A 22,651-nucleotide genomic window follows, 5' to 3' on the forward strand; every position below is an offset into this window, starting at 1 on the left:
GACAGGTAACAATGCAAAAGCTCATTATACAGTTAATGCATCAGCCAGTCTCATGGGCCACCAAGCGATCAAACTGGAGGAGGTACAACATCAACACCAGCAATACCACTTTGAAAGAAGAAGATATAAAAGAGTAAACTGGAACACATCCGATGGCTCACAGCCATTCACAATAGCATGGAAAGAGTGTTGCTATAAACATGTGCGTGCGTGCGTGCGTGCGTGCGTGCGTGCACCTAGATCTTGATATATCTGATCCATATACCTGAAGGAGTGTCTCCACCCATATCATTCAGCATGACCCTGAGGTCCAGCTCCAAGGGCCTTCTGGCAGTTCCCACACTGTGAAAAGTGAGGTTACAGGTAACCAGGCAGAGAGCCTTCTCAGTAGGTGTTCCTGTGGGACACCCTCCCATCAGCTGTCAAGGAGATAATAAACTTTATGACTTTTAGAATAAATCTGAAGGCAACCCTGTATAGGAAAGTGTTTAATGTTTGATGTTTTATTATGTTGTTATATCCGTTAGATGCCACCCACAGTGGTTGGGGCAACCCAGTCAGATGGGCGGGGAACAGATAATATTTTTTTTGTTAGTATTATTATTATATCTACAGTGGTACCTTGGTTCTCAAATGGCTTGGCTCCTGAATAAATCAGCTCCCAAATGCCGCAAACCTGGAAGTAAGTGTTCCAGTTTGCGAACTTTTTTTGGAAGCGGAATGTCCGATGCGGCTTCCGATTGAGTGCAGGAAGCTTCTGCAGCCAATTGGAAGCCGCGCCTTGGTTTCTGAACAGTTCCTGGAGTCGAACGAACCCCGGAACGGATAAAGTTCGATAACCAAGGTACCACTGTATAGAACTTGATATGCTTAATTAGGCAGTGCGCTGCCCTTCAGGAGAGGAAGACAGGAAGGAGCAGGGACTAATCCCATTTTTTCCTTTGAAAACATTAAAATAAGATTAAATAATAATAGATCCACAGTTGGACCATCTTACTCGCAGGCAAAAAAAAAAAAGTTTTGGAAGGGCCATTGTTAAATATTTTCCAGGGGCGCCTGAGATTCTCTAACAATTTGGAAGGAGCCTGGGATTTATTCATTTATTATTATCAGAAAATTCTTAGGGTGGTGTTGATGCTGGATTTCCTAGCCATACTGCACGGCCCACCTGCGCCTGAGAATCCGTCAAGGATGTGAACTGAAGGGAGAGTGAAATGCCTTTGTGCGCTGTTACCATGGAGTCCCACAAAAAGAGATGGGGAATAGAAATAAGAAAGCAGGGGTGGGATGAGATAAAAAAAGGGGGGGAGATGGTGTTGCAGAGGAGCGGGTGCTGTGAGAACAAGAGGGAGCATTAGTGGAGATAAGACTCCAGGAGTTGAAGGTTCAACCAGGGTGGGGAAGCTGTGGCTGAGGCACTCGCTGTCTTCTTGCTCCACCAGGACTGCTGGCCAGAAGAAAGAAGGACAAGAAATCCCAGGTGGTGTATCTACATGACAGATCATAATCCTCCTGTCCCAGGAAATTAGTAATACAGTCATTCCTCGGATTGAAGTAGCTTCGGGTTGAGCGTTTTTGGGTTGCGTTCCGCGGCGACCCGGAAGTAACAGAATGCATTACTTCTGGGTTTCGCCGCTTGCACATGCACTCAAAATGATGTCATGTGCATGCGCAGAAGCGGCAAATCACAACCTGTGCACGTGCAGATGCGGGTTGCGTTCACTTCAGGATACGAACGGGGCTCCGGAACGGATCCCATTCGCATCCACAGGTACCACTGTACTAGACGCTTAGGTCTATGCCATGGGTGTCTACTTTGCACTGCTTCTAAATTTACCGGCTGTTATTTATTTATTTTGTGGTCCCCACCCTGCTCTCAGCTCTCAGCTGTGGCTCCTAAAAGCTGTCAGTGTGTGACAGCCGCCACATCACAGAAACGGCTTCGACAGGCCAGCTAAACCAGGTGAAGGTAAACTGATGGAGCTTAAAACTTTGGCGAGTTAGGGACTTCCCTGCATGCAAAGACAGGCTCTGGAGGACTGAGCGGACGACACCAACAGTCAAGAAGGACACCACGTTCTTTTCTAGGCCCTTGTGTCCCTCCTAATGGCTCACAGAGGCAGCAGCTGTGCCAAGAAGATGGGAAACTACCATGGATTAACCAGGCAGCAGCGAGCAAGAGGAGTTTTAAAAGTGCGGGGAGTGGGTGAGGTTGCCTTACCATGGCACCTCCTTCTCAGAGAAAGCCAGAGGATAGTTTTTCATTTCAGGATTAGAAACCCCAGTGGGAGAAAGGGGTTAAAACCAGGGGAAGAGACATTCCTAGACTTCCTAGAACAGTGTTTCCCAAAGTGGGCAATATCGCCCCCGGGGGGGGGAGCTGGAATGATCCAGGGGGGCAGTAGTAGCCTTGGGTGCAATTGGGGGGGGGGCGTTGAGTAAAAATAAGGGGGCGGTGGAAGCATAAAGAAAGAGAAGGAAATTTTGAAAAACCTTCATATTTAATCTGTTATGTAATGACGCTTACTACCAGTTTGGACGCCATTGCGGGACAGAAATGCCTCCCCAGGATTCAGCGTTTGTGCTGGAAGCAAAGGGTTTTCCAGGGCTTGGGTGAACCTTTTCTGACTTCACCCAGGAAATGGGTCGCAGCTTGCCTATTTGGCCAATGGCAGGCGAGCTGTGGCACCAGCCCTGCCCCTGGGGTAGATCGGACTGAGCCGGCAGGTAGATTTCGGAGGAGGGGGGGCTGAGTAATTATTATTTTTAGGGGGAGCAGTAAGTTTGGGAATCTCTGTCCTAGACTGTACACAGCACAGCAGCCAAAACCTTTAAACCCAGCATGACAACAGCTGTAACGAGCAGAACAGAGCTCTGTCGCTGGTGGTTCAGAGGCTAGGTGTTAAGTTGTGGGTGAACATATCAGACAACACAGTGATTCTTCAAACAGCTCTTGTTTATTCACAGACCAGAACAGAACTGAACTGAAGGGTTCAGCCAGCCTACTTATATAGAGCTCCACTAGAACGCAAGAGTAACCATTTTCTGTAACTATCCAATCACTGAACGTCACTTTCGATCCCTTATTTGCATATGTGGACCTGAACTATCTACAGTATCCCCCTGCTGGCCCAGGGTGAGAACTTCAGTACATAAAAGGAGTGCCTTTTATCAGCTGCAAATGGTTTGACAGCTACGGCCATTCGTGGGCCGAGAAAGCCTTGCCATGGTAGTTCATGAATTGGTTACTCCAAGACTGAGTTACTGCAATGTGCTCTGGGTGGGGCTTCCCTTACGCTTGATCCGGAAGCTGCAGTTAGTGCAGAATGCTGCCGCATGATTGCTGACAGGAGCGAGGCCTTGCCAGCATATAACATCTGTGCTGAGAGAACTGCGCTGGTTGCTCATTTGCCACTGGGCCAAGTTCAAGGTGTGACGATTAGTGTCTAAAGCCCTTAACAGCTTGGGACCAGTTTACCATTGAGATTGCCTTACTGCATTCAATCACTTTGATCGGCAGAATTGGTGGTACGACAGGTGCCACATAGTACCTGTTCCGCATTTGTAAGAGCATAATCATATTGTGCGGCAGCATCTACACTTTGGAACTCCCTGCCTTATTGATACCAAGCAGGTGCCTTCAGTGTGTGCTTTTTGGTGCCTACTAAAAAACATTTGTGTTTACACAAACTTGTAATGCTGATTGGGTTGTTGTTTATTGGGTTGTTTTTTGTTTTTATCACGCATTTTGTGTTTTTATACTGTGATTTAATGTTGTACCCTGAGATCTGTGGGTATAGGTAGTATACAAATTTAATTTAATAATAATAATAATTAATAATAATAATAATAGAAAGGGGATGTGAATTGTAACGTGTTTCAGTATTCTAACTTTTTTCTATGTTTTAAACGATGCTTGTGATTTTTTTCTTAATAATTTCTTTGTTTTATCTTTTTGTACAATGCTTTGAAGCCCTCCCCCCCCCCCCTTACAATCAAGTGGCGTGTAAATCTTATGAAATAAATAAAGTAGTTAAGCTATGGAACTCGCTCCCACAGGGCAAGTGATGCCCACCAACCTAGATGTCCCAAAAAGAGTATCAGACAAATTCATTAACGCTACTAGCTATGATGGTTATATTCTGCTTCCGCAGTTGGAGGCAGTCATGTTTCTGAACACCAGTTGCTGCAAACTTTAGGAAGGGGAGAAATGGCCTCGTGCTTGAATCCTGCTTGTGGGTTTCCCACAGGCACCTGGTCGGCCACTGTGAGAGCAGGAGGCTGGGCTAATGGGCCATTGGCCTGATCCAGCAGCCTCTTCTTATGTCCTTAACCGCAAGACCACTGGATTCACTTTTTAAAGCCTTTCTTCTAGCAAGAAGACCCAAATGTGGCCTGACAGTCCTCTCTATCCAGCCTTCGGGGATTTCTCCCAGCCGTGTTTAAGCCTGGACCTGCCTTGCCCTAAAATAGCTTAGGTGCTTTTACCTGGCGGGAATGTGGCCTTGAGCTGTAAGAATGACTCTTTTGCAGCTGGGATGTACCGTATTTTTCGCTCCATAAGACGCACCTGACCATAAGACGCGCCTAGTTTTTAGAGGGGGAATGCAAGGGAAAAAATATTCTTTAAAGGGAGCGCTGAGCAGAGCCTGTCTGCATCCCAGGCTCTGCTCAGCGGTCCCTTTCATGAGCCATGTGGAGCATGTGTGCGGCGCTTGCAGGCTTTTCCCTGAGGAGGGAGAAGGTCAGCCTGTTACTGACAGGCTGCCCTTCTCCTTCCTTGGGGAAAAGCCCCAAGAGCCACACACACACTCCACGCGGCTCTTTAAAGGGAGCGCTGAGCAGAGCCTCCCACCTGCATTCGCTCCATAAGACACGCATTTCCCCTTACTTTTTAGGAGAGAAAAAGTGTGTCTTATAGAGCGAAAAATACGGTGCATTGTAACAAAGTTAAGAGTCACATCCATCGCTCTTCCCGCTTTTTCCAGTGGCGGATCTTGGGGTCTCAAATTTCAGTGTGATGCCAAAAATCTGCCGCTGCCCTGCCTCTTGTGCTCCATTCTAAATCACAGCACCCCCGAGGCTCCGCCCCAAGTGCGACCAAAACAGTTGCGCTCCTCTAAATCCGCCTCTGCTTTTGCCTCTGGGTCCACCCACCATTAGAATGCAGAAAGGTTGCTCACGAGGGAATGAAACCCCTAGGATGAAAAAGGTGCTCCACCAGTTATCTAGAGTCAGATTAAGCTGCTTATATGGGGTCAGCTGTTCTGCTGATCGAGCCCAGAATTGTCTATTTTGAGTTGCAGCAGCTGTCTAGTCTCAGATAGATGAAACCATGAGCATGGGGATTGATTAGTGGAACTGCTGAAGGAATGACCAGCCGAGAGAGAGCAATGTCTCCTGCACTTGTGGTGTTCCTCTTGCACTCATGGGAGTACATTTGTCCAGCAAGGGTGATCTCTCGCCCCGCCCCGCCTCAAATAGCACAGCGCTTGTTATTTGTCTAGCCCTATGAGTCAAACCCTTTTATTCCTCTGGCCAATTTTTTAAGCCAGTCCAGAACACTGGATTTTACTTTGTGAGCCAATACAGTGGTACCTCAGGTTAAGTACTTTATTCGTTCTGGAGGTCTGTTCTTAACCTGAAACTGTTCTTAACCAGAAGCACCACTTTAGCTAATAGGGCCTCCTGCTGCTGCCGCGCCGCCAGAACACCATTTCTGTTCTCATCCTGAAGCAAAATTTTTAACCTGAGGTATATTTCTGGGTTAGTGGAGTCTGTAACCTGAAGCATATGTAACCTGAAGCGTATGTAACCCGAGGTACCACTGTAGCTCCAAGGAAGTTGGTGTGGGTGCAGATGAGTGTCTTGGGAGAAACTATACCCCATGGTGTCAACTTTGCCATATGAGTTGTGTCCTCAGCTGAAGTGAGTGACATCACTAGTCAACCTGAGGCAGCAGGCGCACTAAATCTTGCTACCACCATTGGTCTCAACATGCTGGCATGCTCAGAGATGGCTGTAATCTTCTCTACAGTGCAGTAGGGGCTACCACTGGAGCTCTCCTGTCTGAACACACAGAGAGAATAAATTTCCAGCCACTGCACAGAACTCTCCTCGGTTCCTAGAACAGGAGTGGGGAAGCTGTTTTCTTCTCCATCTGTGCTATGAGGAAGATCAAGTTGTTGACCACATCCCAGCTGGGGGGGGGGGAGATGAACCATTTTCCATGCTCCTCCCTGTCCAAGGGATCACTAGGGAGGTCTGGAAGGGAAAGGAAAGGGTGGGATGTGTGTGTGTGTGTGATAGAATCACAATATAGAGTCCAGAGGAACTCCAGAGAAACTCTACTCTGCTGTCCAGACAGCAGAACTCATCAAGAATAGCAGGGGATTTCCTACCCGCAGTTGAAGTCAGAGGTTAACTCTGTCTTCCCTCAAGAGGAGGGGATATCCCAGAAGGGAAATACTTTGCCCTGGTTATGTATTTGGGGGGGGGGGGTGCACATATACTGGCACTGCCCAATGGCAGAGATCTTGAATATTGATCTGAAAGTTGCATAACAACAACAAAAGTATTTTTTTCCCCCAATGAAGGTGAAACTCAAAGAAAAACAACCATCACAAAGTTCTGCCTTTGATTCTTTAATAAGGTTTTGGTAGTATACAAGCTTTTTTCCGATTGTCTGGATACATGGATTTAAAAAAGGCACAAAATCCATTGCACAGCTTCGGTTTAGTTTTTTGTTTCTTTTCCTTTTTTTAGATGAAGTTGCTTGTTAACTGTGATTTCAAGTGTAGGATCTTACAGTACTCTGCAGCATTTACAGCGTGTTCTACATACCAGTAATTCAGTGCATGCTTTTATACATGAGACAGAATTAAAATTCTCTCTCGCCTTTAGCCTCTCTATATACACAAATAATACAGTGCTTTTATTGTGAAAAAAGCTTCAATATTTTTTATTCTTCTTGCATGCTTGGTGCGCCCGGGAGAATAGTGCAAGCATATTATACAATGTTATTGCAGTACAAAAGGGTGAAGGGTGGGGTGGGGATTTGGGAGTGTTACCTTAGGATCTTGCGGGGAATACACGCAAAGAATAAAAAGGCTCAGGGAAAACAAAACTTTTGAACCCCTTCAGGCAGCTTGGTCCTTCCAGGCTAATTCCTGCTCTCCCTCAATTAAAGGTAAAATATGCCACTCTCCCAGGGAGAAGGGCCTCCATGCCTTCCTCAGCTAATGCCATGGCAAGTGCTCCTGCTTAATATATGTATGTCCTTCTGCAGTGACTCCAAGACAATCTAGTACCTGAGGTTTGCAAGGGGCTTTCTAAACATTAAGAATCAGCTGCCCGTGCAAAAAAACAAAAGAAAATGCTCAAGATATCCAAACTAACGTTTTGGAAAAACAATTCAGGATGCACCTGTGCTCTAAGACAAGAGGCAAAGGTAACGCAATTGGCTGTAGGATCACACACTCTCTTTTCAGAGTGATTTCCCCCAATCTGACTTAATTCTGTTTAGGGTATACACTGACATAAACCCCAGTGCTGGGGATTTTCCTCTAAGGACGAAGAGCACAATCCCACAGCCTGTTGCTGATCTCTCAAATGTTGCTCAAGAGATCAGCTCCTTTGTGTGTCTGGCCCTTTAAAGTGATGAAGAGTGCAATTCTACGCACACTGACTTGGGAGTGAGCCAAAGTGAATTTAACGGCACTCACATCTGACTAAAGTTGGGTGTCCATGTTGCATAAACAGAACAGAAAATAAATCCGACTCTGCATCCTTTTATTAAAATCTCACTACCAACTGAAGAGTAGCAGCAAGCCTGCAGTTTTAGGAGATAAGGCGAAGCAAGGATATGCTGGTCCCTGAGGATTTTTATTATTAATTATTATAACTGCGCATCTGGAAGCTGGAAGGCCTGAGAAACAGAAAACAAGCATCTGAAACTGGAAGAGGCCTTAGCCCTGAGAAATGCAGCTGGCAAACCAACAATTAAGAATCCAGCTTTCTCTGGAATAGATTTGTTTTTAAGTCAGGGCCTTAGCATATCCTGGAAGCAGCATAATCCTTTGCCAGCAGAATAGGATGTTTAGATGGGACTTGAAGACTTGGGTTTTGAACCTCCTGGGAACCATGGACCTTGTATGATTCCTGCCTTTTGAAATATGAAAGGCACAGTGTCTTCCAGAAGAAACTGCACAGTGGAGCGACAGTAATTCCCTTCCCACAACCTCAGCGGTCTACACTTAAGTGCTACAGCAGATGTATGACTTTCTAATACTTTGCTATCAGATGCTAGTTAACCCTTCACTGGCTTTTGTAGGCCGAGGGCAGGTCTAGATGGTGCCTCCCTGTCCTGGTTCAGCACTGCAGGTGCTGCAAAATCAAGAAAGCAGGATGTGAACCCACCAGAAGGCACCTACTTTCCCATTACTCCCTGCTGAAGACACCCACTGCTCTGCAGATTACACAAGCCCATGCTGGCTATCCCTTTCACATTATATAGCCCAATGAAGCACTAGCAAAGGCTACAATGTGGATTGCATGGCTCAGAAGTGCTGAAACTAAGCCCAGCTGGGTTTGCCCTTATCGGATCATACCATTCATTTGGTGCTCTATTTTATCGGGGGGGGGGCAGTAAAGCAGATATGGAAGGGAGAAAATTTCACTAACAATTGTTCTTGTCTCTACCTAACAAATAAGAGGACACAGAAAAATCATTTGGGAAATATTAATTTCTCCCTGGTGCATTGAGAATGCTGAAGGTGACCTTGACCTTGCCTTTCTCAGGAAGGACCAAAGGGAAGGGGCAAGTAAGCGTCCCATGAGCATCCTTCTTATTCCATTGGTAACATGGAGCAGCTTTTGCAATGTGGGTACATTTCGTGTTGGCAGATCACCTGTCTGCACTTGCAATGATGTGTTGATAAGGAAGCTCTGTGATTTCTTATAAAGAAAGATATAATTAAGCCAGGTGCACTGAGGTGACAGGACCCAACAGAAAAACACATCACGTCATAAAAAATGGGGAAAAAATTCCGAAGCGCAAGTTTGTATCCGAATGTTAAGTTGCATGCAAGGTGAATGCAAAATGGAGGTCAACTTTCAACCCCCAGGTTACATGGTTTAGCAGCTTGTTTTAAAAAAAGTACATTCAATAGAAGATCATTTTCTCAATGGTTTGAGTAGTACAAAGAATGACTTTCAATACATCAAATGGAGAATTAGAAACATTTCCTATAAATGTCATCTTTGTGCTGTTTCGTGGAACTGCTGATGCAGATCTAAATGTTATAGTGACCCAGAAAGTGATTAAATGGTAAGAGTCTAACAAGGTAAGAGTCTAACAAGGAAAGGAGCTAGAACAATTGACCGATTGCTTACCTTACTAGGCAACATTACACAAAACACACACCCTACCAGATTCATACTGTTGTGGGGAAAGACAACACCCAGTAAATCACAATTCACAGTGCCACACAGCTTCAACCAAGCACTCTTGTACAGAAAGATAGCTGAAAGGGCATAGGGTGCGAGTGGTGCAAGATAATGCAAAACTATGGGACAAAACTATGATGGCCTAAGTCTTCAAAAGTCTAGTCCATTTGACCCGATGCTAAATCAGATGAGAAGCTGCACTGCAACCTCAGCAGCTCAGAGGACCAGGCTTGAGGGTTCCAACCCCAGTGGAAGTATACCATTTGTGCCCTTCTTCCAGCACTGGAATATGATGGTAGCATCAACAGCTGCACAGGTGCCTAACCCCTGGCACACAGGGGCAGAGCCAGCAGACAGCACTCTACATTGCCTGCTAAGAAAATGTGAACATCCCAGCAGCCCCTTCGTCATTAGCACAGCTCTAGGGTTGGGTGACAGGGGTGGATTTTGTTGGTAGCGTGTCTTTTATAGTAAGGAGAAGTGGGACAGAGGGATGGTGATTGTGATCAACGGACTACACATATGGTACCACTTTGCTGCTTCAGGAAAACTGCCAAAGTGATTTTTCATCTATCTGACTGAACTACTTTCTTTGCGATACTAAATTCAAAAACGGGGCTTGCATACTAAGACACTGCCTTCCCAGCACCAAAAAAGCTTGCCACATACCATTGTAAGACATATCAGGATGACAACTGCTGTTTGTGGGCCTTGGACACAGTGCCTCCGCGTCCAGTCAAAAAAACAGAAGATCCGGTAGTTAAAACAACAATAGCAATGGGGCAAACATGAGAAAGGGGAACACACTATTTGGTTTTTAATATGGCCTTCATTTCCATAACCTGCCAATGTCCACCTGAAGCTCACATCATAAAGAAGGAGCTGGTTAAACAGAAGGTAGCCAGTTTGGAGAGGAAGAGGAAAGGGAAACCACCCCTGTTTCTCAAGCACAGGGAAACTGCACCAGAGCACTCCTGCTGCATACCCACAAAGATCAGGAGAGAAACCATGGTGGGCAAGATATGGACTGAGGCACAAAAACGTCACTTCAAGCAGCAGGCTGGGGTGCCAAGTTTATTCGTAGGTATATGTGCTAATCTGCTGCTTGAAATGACGAAAAGCTGGGACACTTACTTGCCAGTAAAACCTCCCTGTGTGTAAAAACACAAGTCAGCCCGATGGCAGGTTGGCAAGCCTATTCACAAGTAACATTACTCATGGGTTGGTGAGGAAGCCTGACTTAGAATAGGGGACATTGCTCAGTGTGTTATCTATCCAAAAACTGGGATGGTGGGGTTGTGGGGGATGCAGAAAACTTACTACACTGGTGAAGTACGAATTTTGCTGCAACAAAACATGGAAGCATCACACATCACACATGCATCGCACACCTGGCCCCCTTCACCTTGGGGCATCCTGGTGTCTCTGTTCACAACCAACCCATATGAATGAATATTAGCAATTCTGTCCTCTCCCCCTGAAACTACCTTATTCAAATATTATTCACACACTAATGTGCTGAACAAGCAATAATGGCACATGGAGGAAGCACCATCAAAACTCATGAGAGAGGAATGAAGTAGCACAGACTGTAGTGCCTACATCAGACACCTGCACAAAAAGATACATCATTGGGAAGCTCAGACTATTTCATGTTAAAGGAGCAAAAATGAAAGATATTTCACAGAATCTTTGATACTGGATTCACAGTAATGGATCTATGGTGTAGTTTAACACACACATAAAACAGAGATCCCGACCTTCTTTGGATATTAATGAACCCTGGATGCTTTTTTTCTCTCGTCCAGCCGGAATAGCATCCCCAGGTCCTGCATACACTCCAATTGCATTCTTCTTTCTTACATCTTCTCTAGAGCATCAAATTCACTCTCAGTACACAGCTTATCACAAACTGGAATATAGCAGCATTGGGACTGTTGAATCAAATTGTCCTTTCCTTCCATTAGAGGTGGAGGAATTTCAACAGCAGAACAAGGATTTTATTATTATTATTATTATTATGGAGTAGCTATGTTAAATATATAAATAAATAAATACTATGCATATATATACAAGTGTGTACATGTTTTTGTAAAGCACTTCAGAACATTTGGGATGAAAGATGCCATAAAAAGCTAATATTTCATCTTATATACATCATATGGAGGAACTGCCTGCCTGTTGTCTTGCAAGCCATTCCCAAACCATAGGCTGAGTTGCTGCAGAGTCATGGAATGTTCACAAACATTCCAATTTGTAAGAGGAAAGTGCCATTCAAAGTATGCTGACTATCAGAGCCACTGCTCTGAAGGAAACCAAAGGTTTGCCTGGGAATAGAAACTAAGGGAATGCCAACAAGAAACTGGATTTATGTGCTACTGAGAGGAAGGGGACGAAGAGGCAAACAGGGCTGATAAACTGAGTGTAAAGGCCGCTAGAGATAGGGTAGTTGGAGGATGGGGCAGCAATAATGAAACATATGGTATTGAGAAGCAGATGGAAGAAAGGGCAGAGACTGCAGGAAAATGAGGTAAAATAGTGTGCTAGGGGGAAAACCTTGTAAAAGGCCTACTGGCAAATGGAATTGTTGTTATAGGGAAGACAACAGAGGGGCAAGGGACTAAATAAGGAGCTGAGGGACAAGAAAACCAAGAAGGTAGTGGTGGTAATTTATTGTATCAAGTCAAAACAGAGCTGAGGTCTCCCTCTCATATGAAACTTTCACGCAAAACATAACTCAAATTTTATGAGCAACTCCTGTGTTTATTGCTCTTTGCAGTTTTTGAGAAATAAACAATCCAATAGTGCCCACTGATCTGTGTGGATGAAAAGATTTTGGTCTTTATGAAGCACAGAGCAAAAACAATCCAAAAAGCTTTGCCCTGTATATTCTCATAATCTAGAGACCTTTGAAACAAAACTGAACACTCACCAAGTCTCTGGTCCTCAACACATTACTCTGTTGGTGAGACATTGCTGGTGCAAAGCCCATTAATTGCAAATCAAGTTTGTGTCAGTGAGGTATTTTGAACTTCAAGCTGCTTGGCAGGAAGAAGCTATTATTCTGCAGCTCAGGTTTTGATGCAATGCATGCTGTATAAGCAAAACTGTGATCACTAGAGCTGGGTTTCTCCTGCAGGATCAGCCTGAAGAGAAAATGTTGTACTAAAAATATGAGTACAGGAAGCTTTCCATTAACTAGCTTCCTCAAAACATAAATTTCATTGCCACTGTAAAGAATGCTATTTCTGATGAGAGATTAGGAGAATTGGAACATGACTCTGTGTTTACTTAGAAGCAAGTTTAATGCGTTTTATTGTAAAGGTAGTGTGCATAGGACTGCAGGCTTAGAAATGCAAGGTCTATAATTTCCATGTGTGCACACGCACAAACATATCAGGTTGAAAATGACCCCCCTGACTCAAAGGGATACTAAATTCTCAAAACTGGAGGATCAAAACCTCTTATTATTCTGTTCCATAGGCTCTTATCGAACCCCTTAGAATGGCAAGAAATGCTTCAAAAAATAAAACTAAGTAGGAATGGCATGGCTAAAAACACACACAAACATACATAATGATATCTTGAAAGCAGAGAGAACTGTTGTGCGGAATTAAGATAAAATCTGGAGGAAACCAAAGAAAATTCTGCTGGCGAGGAAGTAAAATTAACAGAAGAATTTATCTCAAGTTAAGACCAGTACTTGGCTATGCATATAAATGATACTGAGGCAGCCTTAAGTTTAGACTTTCTTCTCTTAGAAAACGGAGTGTTTGAGAAAGTGAGTGTGTCTGATATATGTACTGCTCTGAATCTCTTATCATTTCCTAAGTTTTTGTTGTTCGGTTTTTTTCCATTCTAAAATCTGAGAGAGGTATGTAGTTTGTAATTTCTCTGGTGGCCCAGAAATGCTCCTGTACACCTGAAAGATTCAGCAGTTTTCTCCTGGGACTCCCCCCGCCCTTAAAAACACACACACTATAAATAATCAGCTTGAAAACAGTCCCATTATTTTTGTTTAGTCTGACATCACCACTTATGGCGAGCACCACTGCAGAAAATGGCAGGAAGGAATGCTGCTGGGAAGACTGCAGCCAAGTCTCTAGCTGAAAGGGTATACCATTATCAAGTTCTAAATGGTTAAAAGGGGCTGTGCAGGAAGTGTGTCAAAAAGCACAAATCTTTCTGCTTTGAAAAGAAAACTCACATATTGATAAGCTTTGCTATCAATCGCAATAAATGCTTTTAGAATGCACCACTCATTTGCAGCTGAATTATCACTATACTGAAGAGTAGACCTTTGAACCTAGCGGAAAATCTCGTATCTGCTCCCCCCTTCACCTGGCCTTTGCTTAAAATCATGACCCTGGTTGGCTTGCATTTGAGTTACTTTGACAAAAGCACTCAGTCCATTCCCTCAGGGCCAAGGAACATGAAAGGCTCCTGTGCAGCAATTAAAACCCAGGCAGGCTATAGAGGCAATCTATTGAGCCTCCTGTTGTTGTTTTTTTACTCTAGATGAGAGTTCCATCACACTGGACAGTTTTGCAGAATCTGCTCTTTTGATGAGTAGGAGAGCACAGCAGAAAGCACAGCAATAAACAAATAAATGTTTTTTAAAAAACGATGTTTAAGCCAGTTGGGATTTGGAGGCCCGATTCCAGTGTGTTGACCATTCCAAGCTGGCATCTCTGTGGGGCAAGCCTTAATTATCTTTAAAACACCCCCATAATAATAAAAAAAACCATGCTATTAAGCCCCAGGAAGCTCTATAGCACAAAACCAACTACTACACCACAACCTTCAGTATTCTGGTTCTTCAACCTTGGACTAAGGTTCTTTAAGTCTTATGTTTTGTTCTTCGGTGAATCTGCTCTAAGCACCTCAGCATCACTCAGCTCCTACACTGTTCAAGAGACCTGGATCAAGCTGGTTCATGGTATCTCAGTTTAGGTCAGGATGATATCCATTTAATGCTAAACAAAACTTTCGCTTAGGACAAAGGGAGATTTTATCAAGTCTAACTGTGCACATCAAAGAGGTTCACACCTTGCAGTGGGGTAGGCAGGGTGGTTGGAGGCTAACTGACAATTTTAAGTCACATTTGAGATTTAAAGACACCTCTTCTCTGGCTCTGAATAATCTAACCTAACCAGCTAAAAGCAAGGGGTGGCTCTCGCAACAAAAATCTTGCTTTTTCATACTGCCCGAATAGATTTTGGCTGATGAGACTTTGTCTTCTCCACCAAGAGAAGCTGGATGATTGAAATAAAAATGAGTATTTTTGTCACTTTTCAAGTTAAAAACAATTAGAATTGGTTTAAGTTGGTCAGTTCCTTCTTATACACTAGCTTGAAATCTGTTTCTCCTCAGAAATGCACAAAGCCAGGCCAGAGGCAAGAAGCTAGCCTCCTTGTTTCTGAAGCCAGGAAGCCTTTATAGCAATCAATAGATGGGTTAAGATAAAAATTGTTGCTATACTGTCATGCCTGGCAGATAGAGTTGGAAAAGAATAAGTGCAGGCGGATCTACGCAGAGTTAAGTGACAAAAATAGTCACAGAGTGAAGACAAAACCACAGGGGTGCAAGGGCTGCAGTCTGTATGCCTCTCACAAGCTGCAATAAAAGTACTGTGATTTTGGCTGTCAGGGTGATTTGCAAATATGTCAGTGTACATCCCTCTCAGCTCCTGAGCTCTTGACCCAAACTTCTCATGCGTGTTCACCTGAATCAAGGGCTGAGTGAAATCTGAGGGGAAGCACAAATCACAGATCAAGAATTTGGTACAAATTTTATCTGACTGGGAAGACAGCTCTCTCTGATACCTGCAGTGTCCCTCCCCTGTCTCCTGTCTGTTTGCTGAGACAGCCCTACGCTCGTCACCCCACTGCTGGAGGCCACCGCCACAGAGCCCTGATGTAAACCTCTTAATGCGTTACATGTCCATACTATTTGTATTCTCATCTTGAGTCGTGACGCAGCCTCGGGCCCAGTAAGCTGGAGAATGAGAGAGGTGGGTGTTCTGAGTCTCTGTGTTTTGTTTCTCTCGCAGGGGACTTGGAAGTTTACAGTACCTTTGAGGCCAAAGTTGTCTGGGATTCAGTATTGCATTAAATGGTGACACACTGGGCAGGTGGGCTCTATTATTGCATTACAAAGGCTGCTGCTTCCCCCGGTACAGGCTATGTTTTGTGTGTGAAGCGGGCCCACACCTGCTGGAGCTGGGATCTGGAAATGCGGAGGACAGAAGGCATGAGTCTGTGGTTTCCTGCTGTGAGGGGCATGTGCCTGCGGTGGGGCATGCGCACGGGGCTGCTCTCCGCCGAACGGCTGCGCTGTATGAAAGTGCCGCCAAGGTGAGGGTACTGTTCTGTCTCCAGGGTTGAGGAGGAGAAAACGGAGGACGCCAGTCTTCTGAGGGGGCTGTACCTCGGGAGGGAGTGCTGAGAATGCCTGTCCTCCTCCAACTGCAAAAGACCAAGAAGAGTGGAGGAAAAGGTGTCAGGCAAAGACTTGACTCGCCCCTGGCTTGTGCTGCGCATGCTGTAGAAATCTTCACTGGCGGGCAGCAAACCCTCTGGCTTTGCAGGGCTTTAATTACAGCCTCGGGGTTCACCCTTACTAGGCTAACACCACATTGTTACTTGGAGAGGCCTTTTACGTGCAAGCCACCAGTCCTGATTTAAAGCTTTTAATGTGCTACATCTTCAAAACATCATACGATGTAGGGGCAGGAGTTACAGTTATGCCCTACCATTAAACCTTCACAGAAGGGGAGCAGGCCTGAACTTCCGTTAAGGTTAGGAAACGAAACCTCCCTTCCTCACCTTTCTGTCACTCCCTCTCTCAACGTTCCCTCCCGCCAACTCAGAGATTGGTTAATTGGCAGTTTGGATACGTTTTAGTGTATTGCACTTGTTACAGCAAGGAGTGATCTAATTAGGCATTTTTAAATTAAGTGTTAATGAAGGGTAATACAGACATCTTGCAACAGGGAAATGCAGTCTTTCAACCTATCAAATATGCTGCTTCAAGGTTTTCCTAATTCATCTTGATTGGCAACTCCACACGTACATGCTGTGAGCTTCACAGCAGTGGGCACAGCAAGGGCTAAAAGGTGCCCTGTCTAGCATGCATACACAACAAACCTGCTGCAAGTTTTACTGGTGCCTTGGAAGGTCAAGACAAGGGAGTTGGGTGTCACCCCTGAAGGGACCTGCCCACCATACCTTTCTTTCCTCACTTGTTAGGCAATTTATTCCTCCTCTTCACTCTCCTTTACGCAAATGCTCACACAAACATACATATATTGTAGAAATCCCCGACTTACTCATTTCCCTTCCCTATCTCCTACCTACAGATGGGCCAAGTAGATCAATATGAGGACAAACTGAACATTCAGGAAAAACACAACATACAATAATGTTGTGCTACTGCATTGCTTGAAATCAGCAATTGTGAATTAGCTATTTGTGATAACCCTCGTCTTCAATTCCATCAATGGGAAGGAAAGAAACTTGCAAACTGCATAGTGCATAGGCAATTAGATGGGTTTTCTGCAGTGTGCTGTGCTCAAAGACTCATCCCCTTGCTTTGGCCAATGAATCAAGTGCTCTTCTTCTCCCATCTGCTCACAGCCACACAGCTGTACAGAATTCACCAGACTGAATTTGTTTTGGGAGGAAGATTAGCTAGATCTAACTGCTTTCTGGAGGAACAGTTTGCCCAGTTTTCCCTTTAAAAAATCTCTCCAAAGACTTTGCGGCCTCCCTTCAGGAATCTTGTACTAGTGCCCTGCTATTCCTAGAGTAGATTTTTGCTATAAGCCAACTTAAATTCAATACCTTCCACCCTCGATAAACAAATAACTGTTGCTCCTATTTACTTTATCATTACAAGCCACCCCTTACTCTTCTTTTCCACAAGGCAAATGTCCCTACTTTCTGCAACATTTGTCACCAAAAACTTTATACAATCTTTATACAAGGCATCATACCTTCCTCAAAACTTTGCCCCAAAATATTAATCCTCACTGCATCACTAAATAGTCTCTGTTTTATTGAATGGTGTCTACCCATATAGATTGCTTTGCTCAGAACACCTGTGGTTTCAAACAAAAAAATGCATCACATCAAAAAGTTACAAGAAATTTGAATCTTGAGCAGTAAGAGACCCCCTTGTAGGGGGAACAAGTGATGCCTTTTAAGTGCAAGAGTCTTGTCATACTGACTAATATTAATATTCTCAGAGAGGCCACAACTTGACTACGTTGCTTTGGAAAGAATATTGAGCAACATACAGTATAGGTTCAAGAGAACATTGTCCATTCTTTTCATATTTTCCCAATATGGCTGTTCTGTTATTTACTTTGGAATGCCACGTTTCTGAGACTTGGAGAGGAGAGAAAGAGAGGTGAAGTCCTGGCAAGATGAACACAAAGACATCTTGGTCTCACAGGAGAAGCCGCTTCAAAGGGAATGACTTCTCAACTTAGACGGCTGAAACAATGTCAGAATGAGCTTGTGGTGTGTTTAAAATCTGGAGGGGGTGTGGGCTATGATGGAGAGGACTGGGGTGCAATTGTGGCTAAAGGAAGTGGTCAAAATAGTTAGCGGGCACAAAACAAGGTGCCCAAGGAAACAATCGGTAGAGAAGACAAGGGGATGAGGAAAAATGGAGCCAAGGAAAAAAGGAGGGCATTGGGGTAAAAAATGTACATAGGGCCTATGGGTCATAAGAACATCCTGCTGGATGGCCAATCTAGTCCAGCATTCTGTTCTCACAGGTGCCTTTAGGAAATCAGCAAAGCAGAACTTGAGCCCAAGAGCCTCTCCCCTTCTGTAGTTTCCAGCAACTGGTATTTGGAAGTATTGCTGCCTCCATCTGTGGAGGTAGAGCACAGCCATCAAGGCTAGTAGCCATTGATAGCCCACTACTCTATGAATTTACAAGAAGGGCTGTGTTTGCACTAATAATAGAAATGAACTGGCCCAAGAAGAGAGATCTGGAGAGTTGAGGAATGTGGGCCAGCAGCAAGGGGAACACAGTGCTACTTGCCTGGAACTGAGACATTCGGCACTTTCAGACTGTTGCTTTTTCCTGGTGGGATTCAGTCACATGCCAGTGAATTCGGGTTGCACAATTATAACTGACTGGGAGGTTTTGCGCATCAAACCAGCTTTCTCCAAAACACTGGTTTTTTTGTGGTAAGGAAGATAAACTGGAAAGTGTAGGACCACACTTGCTTTGATGCAATGTCACCTAACCTCCCAACAAACAAATCATAATGAACGCTCATTAAAGAGCCAACTTTGTCTAACTCCTTGCAAAGGAATCAGGACAAATGCTCAACAAATAGATCATTGGGAATTGCTCACTGGCAGGGTTGGCACACTTTTTTTTAAAGAGCTGCACAGAAAGGAAATCCTGCCAGTTGTAGCTTAAGCTGTCCCTGTAGCATTGTGACTTGGCAACCCTCGGCAGGCAACAAGGACTCAGAGGCAGGGCTGGATTTCACATATTGTCCTGAACTAACACAGGCAGCTAATTTGTTGGCTCTGGCATCTAGTAAATAATTGCATCAGCTGCCTTCAAACCACTGGGTGCCACTAATCTTCATGTTGCAACAGCCAGGCAGGATGGCAAGTCACAGAAAAGGAGTTCTGTAGACTGCAAGCTGACTAAGGAGACCTCATATTATATTTCACTATGAAAGATAGGAAGATTGTAGCCTTCCAAGATCTTATTATGAGATGGTCCCTCCCTAACCTAACTGCCACCACAGGGGCTTTTGAGGGACCATATTGTCCTGAGACGAGAGGATAAGCAATTATAACTTGTTCTTTCTTTCCCATTGTAATTTTTAGAAACTGGTGCTTATTGTTGTAACTATACTGTAATTTGTGAGGCCTGCCTGAAAAAAAATTAACATAAATTTGCAGAAACTGATTGAACCCATGCTTCTATTCATATTTACTTTCTTCCCCTCCCCCCACCACACCCATTTTCAGGAAGAAAAATATATGCTTCCCCAGTACTTTCCTTTGATGTGACAAAAAGTTCACGAATATGTTATATAGCCTACCTATCTTTAAAAAGTTTCAATAAAAATACTCTGGATGGGGGGAAGCACAATATAAATGCCTTAAATAAATTAAGTTCAGACTGCCTTTTGATTTTTGAACATTTGGTACTTATAACCCTAAACAGGACAAACATCCTCAGGCCAATAACTCAATAGAGAAGTTGTACACTGTTCATCACTAAAAGACTAATAATCAGACACTGACTTTTCCTACATTTTGACCTGATTTTTATCATGACTGAATTTTAGTAGAGATTGGGAATAATAGGAAAACTGTACCATTTTAGTAGAGATTGGGAATTATAGGAAAGCTGTATAGGAAAGCTGTAGGAGTCTCGGTTGACCACAAACTTGACATGAGCCAACAGTGTGACGCGGCAGCTAAAAAAGCCAATGCAAATCTGGGCTGCATCAATAGGAGTATAGCATCTAGATCAAGGGAAGTAATAGTGCCACTGTATTCTGCTCTGGTCAGACCTCACCTGGAGTACTGTGTCCAGTTCTGGGCACCACAGTTCAAGAAGGACACTGACAAACTGGAACGTGTCCAGAGGAGGGCAACCAAAATGGTCAAAGGCCTGGAAACGATGCCTTATGAGGAACGGCTAAGGGAGCTGGGCATGTTTAGCCTGGAGAAGAGGAGGTTAAGGGGTGATATGATAGCCATGTTCAAATATATAAAAGGATGTCATATAGAGGAGGGAGAAAGGTTGTTTTCTGCTGCTCCAGAGAAGCGGACACGGAGCAATGGATTCAAACTACAAGAAAGAAGATTCCACCTAAACATTAGGAAGAACTTCCTGACAGTAAGAGCTGTTCGACAGTGGAATTTGCTGCCAAGGGGTGTGGTGGAGTCTCCTACTTTGGAGGTCTTTAAGCAGAGGCTTGACAACCATATGTCAGGAGTGCTCTGATGGTGTTTCCTGCTTGGCAGGGGGTTGGACTCGATGGCCCTTGTGATCTATTCCAACTCTAGGATTCTATGATTCTAAACACAGCAGAACTCATTTTGAATCAGCATGCTTAGGATCTTGTTGTTGGCACCCATCTGACTTGAGAGACAATGGAGTGCACCTCCAAGGGTGAAGCCAAACCACCGCATTAGCAGCACCAAAGTGACCTCCCCAGGGTGCAAGCCTGGGCAGTGTGTATGGAGATCCTGGGCTGCCCAGACAACAAGACCCTCTCCCAGCCTCACTGATGTGGTCCAAAGAAAAGTAGAACAATACGTTTGGCACCAGCTTGGCTGCAGGAGTTGCCGAAAGGAGGCGTACAAGACGCCATCCAACCATCTGATGTGATGGGTTTATTCCTTAGCCTTTTCTTCTCCTGAAGATATCCCACAAGCTTGTATTGCTGCTTGTTTATGCTATAAACAAGATTAATTCTGAAATTTTAAGAGAGGCAGACTTATGCGGGTGTCTATATGGATGCACAGCTAGCTATAAACATACTGCATAGTGCCAACATCTTACACAGGCAATTAACTGTGTGATTAAAATGGTCTACAATAAATAAAAAGTACTAGAGGGCACTTGGAAGTCCCGTAGACCACTAGCAAACATCCATCTCCGTAAGACAATGGCATGGTTTGCAGGTAATACAAAGCCATGCATGGTTTGTTTAACTTAACATTGATTTTTTTTACACATCCAAAGCCACCCCAACCAACAAATCAGAGTATGAAACCATGGTTCCAAGTTGGCTTAAGAATCTCAGCTTGCTTCAAGCGTGGCTTCTTGTTATATCCGTATGCCAGCTTAATTCTGATTTGTGTTGGCACCTGCCCCCAGTCAGTTGCCCAACTACAGAGCATGAAGGGAGAACAGTTAGAAAATGAAACCAACTTTAGGTTTTAAAAAAGCTGTTGTTAATTTGCTCATCTGTGAAACTAAACCTGGCTTGTTCAAAAACCGTAGTTAAAACATACCATGTCTTAGCTTTACACGTGAAAGCCAGTGGGTTTGCAATGATTCTTTGGATGAAAGCATGGATGAAACATCCCCCTCTGATCTATTGCAAAAGTTTGAACACTGATAGAGAGATTCAAACTTATCCAGCATCTGAATACCCCCATGGATTATACCAGGGTAAATCCAGATAAAGGGCAGCCAGTCACCCAAACATTTAAAAACGTGCTGAAACCTGGATTTGCCACATCACACTGCCATCACAGGATTATGTGGGTACTTCATGAAGACAGGGGTGCCTCTAACTCCACCATAACTTTCTGGTACTGCTGCTGTGGGCCTGCAATTATTTATTTGTGGAGTTCCCTTCTCCCTTTGCAGTAAACATCTCCTGAAGGGTGTTCACTGTTCATTGCCTCTGGTCTCATCTTGCAGTAGTATCTGGATCCAAGTCCTGCACTGAGCCAAGAGAGACTATATCTAGCAGAAGCAGGAATATTCATCAACTGACTACACATGGGTAGAATGAAGTTTAATCTGCTGTACACTCCTAAGGATTGAAGCTTTCATGACCTCCTACAGCAATTAGTTTCTAGCCAACATATGTGAAACTATTTATGTACAGAATTTCATACCTACCCTTCACCATATGGTCCAGAGGTGTGTTACAAAAATATAAAAATACAATATTAAAATCAGCTAAAACAATTTATGGTGGCTCCTAAAAATAAGTAACTCAGGCTTCAAAGGCCAGGTAAAAGAGGCGTGTCTTCAGCATATGACAAAAGCAATACAGTGAAGTTCTGTGGGGAGGGAATCCCACAGTTTAGGGAATTGTGTCCTCACCTCCAGGCCACCACACCCAAGGGTGGCGATGCAACTAACAAGAGGGCCTCCTCTGCTGATCTTAACACCCAAGGCACTCTGTAGGAAAGGAGCTCTCTTTCAGATATTTGGGACCGAAGTCATTTAGGGATTTGGACACTAATTTAAGCACCTTGCCTTGTGCCTACAAGTGAACTGCCAATCAGTACAGCTGCTTTAGAACAGGAGTTAATTCTAAATGGGAACCCAAGCCAATAATCTGACTGCTGCACTTTGGGCCAGTTGAAATTGCCAGTGTGTCTTTAAGAGCACCCCACAAAGAGTGTGCTACAATAATCCAATCTGGAAGTTACCGGAACATAGAGTACAGTGGCCAAGTCATTTC

At 44.2% G+C, this 22,651-nt stretch overlaps 1 protein-coding gene and 1 long non-coding RNA gene across 2 annotated transcripts in view; one reads left to right on the forward strand and one right to left on the reverse strand.

Moving 5' to 3' along the window:
- The window catches only part of LOC308584213, a 264,753-nt gene that overhangs the window by 13,386 nt on the left and 228,716 nt on the right, over nt 1-22,651 (forward strand). The window lies entirely within an intron of this gene.
- The window catches only part of TTBK1 (tau tubulin kinase 1), a 99,111-nt gene that overhangs the window by 3,583 nt on the left and 72,877 nt on the right, over nt 1-22,651 (reverse strand). The gene's annotated exons all lie outside the window — the stretch shown is intronic.

Source organism: Podarcis bocagei, assembly GCF_964188305.1.
Source record: "Podarcis bocagei genome assembly, chromosome: 3".
In the NCBI taxonomy this organism is placed as follows: domain Eukaryota; kingdom Metazoa; phylum Chordata; class Lepidosauria; order Squamata; family Lacertidae; genus Podarcis; species Podarcis bocagei.